Source organism: Nothobranchius furzeri, chromosome 10 (genome assembly GCF_043380555.1).
Source record: "Nothobranchius furzeri strain GRZ-AD chromosome 10, NfurGRZ-RIMD1, whole genome shotgun sequence".
NCBI classification, from domain to species: domain Eukaryota; kingdom Metazoa; phylum Chordata; class Actinopteri; order Cyprinodontiformes; family Nothobranchiidae; genus Nothobranchius; species Nothobranchius furzeri.
This window is the reverse complement of record NC_091750.1, coordinates 39,104,024-39,112,088: the sequence shown is the minus strand read 5'-3', so window position 1 is coordinate 39,112,088 and position 8,065 is coordinate 39,104,024.

Sequence of the window (8,065 nt, the reverse complement as noted above, 5' to 3'; positions counted from 1 at the left end):
TATCCTGGATGCAGGCCACCCTGAACCCATAACTGCTGATGTATTTGTCTACAACCCAAAAAAGATCCAGAGCTTTTAACTGGGTCCGTTTGGGCTCAGCCGTTGTTGAACTGGTCTTTTGTCGGGGAGGATCAGCACCGGCTCCCCACGACCCTATGAGGAGGAGAAGAGCAACGACTTGGCTTTCTTTTTGCACGTGTCCGTTTCTAATAAGCCCCAGGAGTCATCTTGTGATTCCAACTCTGAACCTTGCTGCTGGAAATGGATTTATGAACTAGCTCGTGTTTCCACAGGCTGGAAGCTTGCTCTCTCCAGGAGGGTTTTCTAAGAAACGGTAAAGCGGATCTTCGGTCTAAAGTTTCAAGTTCTGAATGGAAACGTTTGTCTCTTCTTCTCAAACACTCAGGTTTCTCTCCTCTGTCTGACTGAGAGCAGCTAGCTTTGATCCTCATCACATGAACATTCGGGGTTTTCACCATTGAACGTCAAGAGTTCAGCAGAGCGTTGAAGGGAGTTGAAAGCAGTTGCTTTTAGCACCCCCTAGTGTCTGTTTGTAGAACCGAACCCAAAAGCTACCTCCTCACTGTGCGTTCGTCTTTTTAACGCCTTCATCTAACAGCTGAAACGTCTCCCAGCCTTCACTAGTGTCTAGAGGAGTGATTCGCCATCAGCTGTGAACCTAAAACTTGCAGCAAATGTGCTGGAAACTGACTGCAGCACCAGGTATGGCAGCTCCATTTTGTCTAAGTCCCAACAGAGCGGTCCGCCACTCTGAAGTTGCAAGTGCAATATTCTGGCCACAGGGCCGATGGGGGCTAGGTGGGCTTTCGGTAACCCTGTAAAGGTTCGTTTAGCACATGCTGGCTCAAGAAATCGATTTCAAAATATGAAAAAGTTGCAAAGTGTAGCTTTAACAAAAAAATAGACTCTTATAGAATCAGACTCTTATTGTGAAGTATTACAGGAAGTTCAGTGAGTTCTGTTGTGTTAGTAAAAAGGCCTAGTGGTATTGTTCGCCCTGGGGCGTGGGAGATCGGGGTTCAAATACCAGTCGGGTCAGACCAAAGACGTCTGGGACCCAGTGCCTCCTGCTGGGGGTTAAACCACCAAAAGGTTACCGAGCACAGCCACCACTGCAGCTCACCACTCCCCACACCAGTGTGTGTGACAGCTATGGGACTTTAGTCGGGTACAATAAACTATAAAAAAGAGGGCCAGCAAATAAACAGATCACCGGTTCGCTTCTAGGTGGTGTGTTGACACACAGCGGTATGCTCCGGAGCAGCAGACCCAGCTTTGCTTCTGCTCAGAGGCACTGGGGTCAGCTTTTATTATTTTACAACCTGAACATGAAGTAAACGACATCTATGAAGATTTCAAACCAGAAATCTGGTAACCATTGAGACAGAACTCTCATTATACAGAGCAGGTCTGACCTGGCTCTAGTCCCTAAATACGTTCACCCCACCTGAAGACAAATTGCCCTCGGGTCTCTGCTGACCGGTCCAGTGAAAAGAAGAAAGCAGCGAACTGCAGACTCTTCAAAAGTGGAACGTTGGACGGCTTTGATCTGGAATGAGGGAACACCTTTGAACCTCCAAGAGCCAGAAGCTCGCAGAGCCGTGCAGCAAAACACAAAGCACCAGATTAGGACTCAGCCGGGTTTACTCAGCAGCCCGACAACAGGAGTTAGGAGAGGCCGAGAGATGAAAGGTGTGTTCCTCAGACAGCTCGGGATTAGCTGAGAAGGAATTAGAGCTTTAATGGGCTGAATTATCCTCCACAGGCTGAAGAGATCAGATGGAGTATGTGTGTGTGATGCTCCACGAAGCTCAACGGTGGAATAAACACTTTAACTCATCAGAGCTCCTGAGAGAGAAGTAGGAAGGTAGACGGAAGCACGAGGCAGACAAAAGATCCAAGCAGACACCTCCAGTTGTGTGTGTGTGCGTGCATGCGTGTGGGTGTGTGTGTGCGTACGTGTGTGTGTGTGTGTGCGTGCGTACGTGTGAGCGTGCATGTGTGTGTGTGCATGCATGCGTGCGGGTGTGTGCGCGTGCGTACATGTGTGTGTGTGTGTTACCGAGCACAGCCGCCACCCATCCATCCACCCAACCATCCATCCATCCATCCATCCACCCACCCATCCACCCATCCATGCATCCATCCACCCATCCATCCATCCATCCATCCACCCATCTACCCACCCATCCATCCATCCATCCATCCATCCACCCATCCATCCATCCATCCATCCATCCATCCACCCATCCATCCATCCATCCACCCACCCATCTACCCACCCATCCATCCATCCATCCATCCACCCATCCATCCATCCATCCATCCATCCATCCATCCACCCATCCACCCTTCCATCCATCCATCCATCCATCCACCCATCCATCCATCCATCCACCCACCCATCTACCCACCCATCCGTCCACCCATCCATCCATCCATCCATCCATCCATCTACCCACCCATCCATCCATCCATCCATCCATCCATCCATCCATCCACCCATCCATCCATCCATCCATCCATCCATCCATCCACCCATCCATCCATCCATCCATCCATCCATCCACCCATCCATCCATCCACCCATCCACCCATCCATCCATCCATCCACCCATCCATCCATCCATCCATCCACCCATCCATCCATCCATCCATCCATCCATCCATCCATCCATCCATCCACCCACCCATCTACCCACCCATCCATCCACCCATCCATCCATCCATCCACCCACCCATCTACCCACCCATCCATCCACCCATCCATCCACCCATCCATCCATCCATCCATCCATCCATCCATCCATCCACCCACCCATCTACCCACCCATCCATCCACCCATCCATCCATCCATCCACCCACCCATCTACCCACCCATCCATCCATCCGGGCCATTATGGGGTGCGTGAGTGTGTGCGTGCGTGCGTGAGTGTGTGTGCGTGCGTGAGTGTGTGTGTGTGTGCATGCGTGTGTGTGTGTGTGTATGTGTGTGTGTGCATATGTGTGTGTGTGTGCGTGTGTGTGCGTGTGTGTGCGTGCGTGCATGCGTACGTGTGTGCGTTTGCGTGTGTGTGTGTGTGCGTTTGCGTGTGTGTGTGTGTGTGTGTGTGCGTGTGTGTGTGCGTGCGTGCGTACGTACGTGTGTGCGTTTGCGTGTGTGTGTGTGTGAACTGTCAGTTTCCAGCTAAAAATAATATCTACTTTTAAAGTCAAACTCAGATACAAAATTATTTAAGGTATTCTGAGTTTTAAAGCAGAGAAAATGTAAAAAAAAAAATACAGAGAAAAACTTTAAAGATCAAAAAGTGAAAATGATCCAAAACAGAAGTTAGTAAAGTTGGATGTTTAAATTGATTGTGTCCTCGTCCAGAAGTTGCCTAACCAACTTCTTCAAGCGCATTTAGCTGCTTAAGCTAATGTACTGACAGCGTTAACTGCTCCTTGACTAAATGTCAGGTATTTTTCCTAAATCACTGAAAACTGCTGCTGCTGCTGTTAGGCCTCTCCAAGAAAAGAAAATTCATTCCCGTAGTGATGAATAACTACAGACCCATCTCTAATCTCCCTTTCAGGGGAAAATGGCTGAAAAAGCTGTTCTGATCCAGCTGAACAACTATTAGAGGCAAAAACCAGCTAGATAGTCTCCAGTCAGGCTGTAGACAACACCACAGCACTGAGACCGCACTGATTAAAGAACTAAATTATATTCATTTAATACAGATTCAGGTAGAACATCTGTCCTGATGATGCTCCATCTCACTGCAGCTGTTGATACTGAGGACCACAGCATCCTTCTGATAGGCTCATGACCTGCTGGGTGGGACCTTCAGACACAGTCCATAGGTTGCTAGGTTGCATTGCCAGTTGGAGAAAACAAAACTGGAACGATACTGCTACCACATAACCACAGTTGTCATCCTTTGGCCACTCTGCCTCGTGAACAGCCAATCCCCAGTGTCTACGCAGACCCCGCCCATCAAGCCCTCCTCCAATTCTCGTTATGATCCACCGGAGATTTCCTTAAAAGAACGGAAGTCAAAGAAAGAAAATGATCTTTTATTAAGCGCCTCAAGATAAAAATCACGCTGCGCTTCACAAGAACAAAAGATTAAAATATAAAAAAGATTTATAAAAAAGATAAAAGAAATATCTTTAAAATGAGAAAAAAATATGATTAAAAATGTAAGGAAAGCATAAGAGGGGAACCAGTGGATCCTGGGAAAGATGGAGTTGGTAGAAAGAGCAGAACCAGGAGAGGGAGGTGATGAAGGTCCCACCAGAACCGGAACAGGTGAGTTTAAAGGAAACCACTGAGTCCACTGATCTCAGGCTCAGGGGGAGAGAGGTCCAGAGTCTGGGGGCCACAGCAGCAGATGATCTGTCACCTTTGACCTTTAGCCTGGTGCTGCACAACCAGTAGGCTTTGATCACTGGACCTCAGGGACCTGCTGGGGGTGTAGGGACTAAGAAGATCACCAATGTAAGATGGTGTTTGTCCATGTAAGGCCCTATAGACCAGAACCAGGATCTTGAAATGAACCCTGAAGTTGACTGGCAGCCAGTGAAGCTGGAGGAGAAGCGGGGTGATGTGGGTGTGTTTGGAGGACTTGGTCAGAAGCCGAGCACAGGCGTTCTGAACCACCTGTAGATGGTTCAGGGAGGTTCTGCTCAGACACGTGAAAAGAGAGTTACAGTAGTCTAAGCGTGAGGAGATGAAGGTGTGGAGAACTGTCTCAGGTTCAGAGCGGGACAGAATGGGACTCAGCTTAGCAACGTTCCTGAGATGGAAGAAGGAAGAGCGAACAAGAGAACTGACATGAGAATCCAGGGTGAGAGCTGGGTCTAAGGTAGGGATGTGTACCATATTTGGTACTTTTTAAAACACCAACCAAATTCCAAGGTTCAACACAAGAGCGTTATGTCGGGTCTCTGAGGGCGAGATGTAAACAGAGTAAGCAGCATGGTAGGAAGAGCACGTTGTAAAGTTTGGGTCTATTTCACTAAAGGCGTTGGGTGACTGGGTGAAGCTGATATCGACAACGTTCTAAGTGGGTCCAGCAGGACCAGAACAGAACCGTCCCCTGCATCACTGTGAGTCAGAAGGTCATTAGAGACCCTAAGAAGAGCTGTTTCAGTAGAATGAGCTCTACGAAAACCTGACTGGAAGCTATCATAGATGTTATGTTCATCGAGAGCAGCTGTGAGTTGTTTAGCCACAACCTTTTCCAAGATCTTGGAGATGAACGGATGTTTAGAGATGGGTCTGAAGCTGCTATGGAGAGAGGCATCAAGACTCGGTTTTTTTAAGAAGCGGATAGATTACAGCGTTATTAAAGAGCAAGTCATTCCAAATCAACATTTATTTTGCTGATAAACTATATAAATGAGTGTCTAATCGTGCCGCAGACACGTGTAGTCACTAATTCGGCACTTTAATGCATTTTAGTTAAAATTTAAATTTTCTGCCTAAAACTGTCGGTGTTGTGCCGTTGTCAGGTAACAACTCAGCACTGCATTTGAATTTAAATCTGCCGTCGCTATTGGCTAAGAGGTACCCTATGATGTTAGATGGTACATTATGATGTCACAATGTCGTGAGTGTGTGTATTTGTTAGCGGCTCCACCCTCTCGGTCTGCTAGGCAACAGCATTTGTTGCATTTTTCAATAAGGAAGTGGGAGTTGAATAAAAATCTGGTAGTGGATGACTTAAAGTAAGCAGGGACCTGAGCAGAGACCAGAGAAGCATTAATTATAGAGAGCACGCTGGGACCGATGGACTGAAAAGCACTTTTAAACAAAGATGAGGGTAAGACGTGGAGGGGGCATGCAGAGGTCTTCATAGAGTTAACTAGTTTGGTTAACTCAGGCAAAGAAACAGGAGCAAAGCTATCTAGGATGATGGGCCTGGTTGGAGTCGGGAGAGGCAGCGATAAGGCTGAAGGAGAGATGCTAGATCTGACCTTATTGACTTTGTCCACAAAGAAAGACAGAAAGTTCTCACAGTCTGCAACAGAGTGGATGGAGGCTGTAGCAGAGGCAGGAGAGACGATGCTGCTGATGGTGTTAAACAGCACCTTGGGGTTCCCTTTGCTCTGGGACACCAGGTTGGAGAAATAGGAAACCCTCGCGTCTCTGACTGCAGAGTTAAATGATGTCAGAAGATCCTTTAGGTGCAGCAGATGGACGTGGAGATGGGTTTTCTTCCACAAACGCTCAATTTTTCTGCATTGGCGCTTCAGGCTGCGAAGGCTGTCATTAAACCAGGGAGTAGGGTTCACTGCAGGAACTGATCTGGGTCTGACAGGACAGATATTGTCCAGAACGGAGAGGCAGTGCTCGTTAAACTGAGAAGTTAAGGAATCTGGGTCGTTATCAGAAGAACAGGGTGGATCAAAAGCAGCAGAACATGTGCTAGCTGTGCTCTAGTCACTTTATTTATAACGCACTTCCGCACACCCGACAGGGAGGCCCAAGTGCCAAACACAACATAAACCAGTCACACAAGTCAACAATCCTGAAACAAGTGCCGTTCATCCCAGCCAAAGGCTAAAGAGAAGCGTTTCAAGCGTGACTTAAAAAGATGCTGAGGATGGAGCCTGGACTCGGTCCAGAAAGAGCTGAATGCATCTGAACGGTTTCACTCAAACCGTTTCGGAGCTTCAGCAGATAAAAGCAGGAATCCCAGCGAGTGTTTAGAGGCTGAACATGGAGCTCCCAGGAGTTTTTACCGTGATGGACTTCCGCACGGAGACACACTCGCTCCCAACAGCAGCAGCGACGTCGTTAAAACACCAGACACACGTCTACATCTTGTATGATTGCTGATCTTCCTCTGTTAGAAACGCATCATAAATAAATGCATCGAGAGTTTTAACGGACTGAAATCCAAACAGCAGGATCTCGTGTTTTGCTTCAAAAGTCATTCCTGCAGACCGAAGCTGCACAAAATAGATAAAGATCGGATTGTTTGAGCTTTGTTTTCGCTTTTTAACACTTTCTTTGTTTTCCTTCACTCCTGCAGACGATTGCTTTGACCTCTAGGTGACCAGAGAGGGCGACAAAGTGAGGGAGAACAAGATGAGGGCGTCTGAGAGGAGGAAGGACCTTGCATCATCACCCTCTACATATAGGTTCTAGCTCCAGCTGTCATGAAGGGAGACTCTGGGCGTGGAGGAATGATCACAACCACAGATAACGGATGTGCTGCTGGGATTAGCCACAAACATTAGCCGGGCTATAAACTAGAAAACCCAGTTCTGTGTGAGTTTGGTGTGTGACAACCTCAGGTAACACACCTGGCTGCTGAAGGGAGAACACGATGGACCCGGACATCCAAACGGAAGCTTGAGTCCACCGTGTGTTGAAGAAGTACAACGCGTCTACTGACGGGGGTTGGGAGACGGTGGCTCCAAGCTCATTAGGACAAATAAGGATCGGCCTCAGCTGACGCTGCGCTAAAGTTAGCAGCAAATGCTTGTTGTCAGAGGAAAGGATGTGAGCTTTCTCGCTGCTGCCAGCCTTGGATCAGTTGTGACATCAGAGCTGTTCTAGCCCCTCCCTGTGTGGGGCTGTGTGTGCATAGACACAGTAGCTCCGAGTCTGCAGTGCACACGAAGGAGGTCGCCCCCCTCCTCCTGAACGTCTCGTTGTTATTCCTGGGAATGTGCCTCCTGGAATCAAACAGCAGAGTTCAGATGCAGCTCCGCCGGAGGAGAAGTCTACCGGCGTTCCCTTTAGCAGCACTTTTTCCCTGGTGAAAAACTCTGCTTCACCTTTGTGCTTTTAGGAGCTGGATTCACATACATTTACGTACCAACCACTGTACATTTTGGTACAGTACATTATGGTCTCCCCAACAAACTCCTTCATAAACTGCAAATGGTCCAGAATTCAGCAGCCCGTATTATCACCAGAACCCCTTCCTTTCACCACATCACCCCGGTTCTCCAGCAGCTTCACTGGCTCCCAGTTAAATTCAGGTCCATCTTCAAAATTCTCCTTCATACCTTCAAAGCAATCCACAACCTCTCTCCTCCATA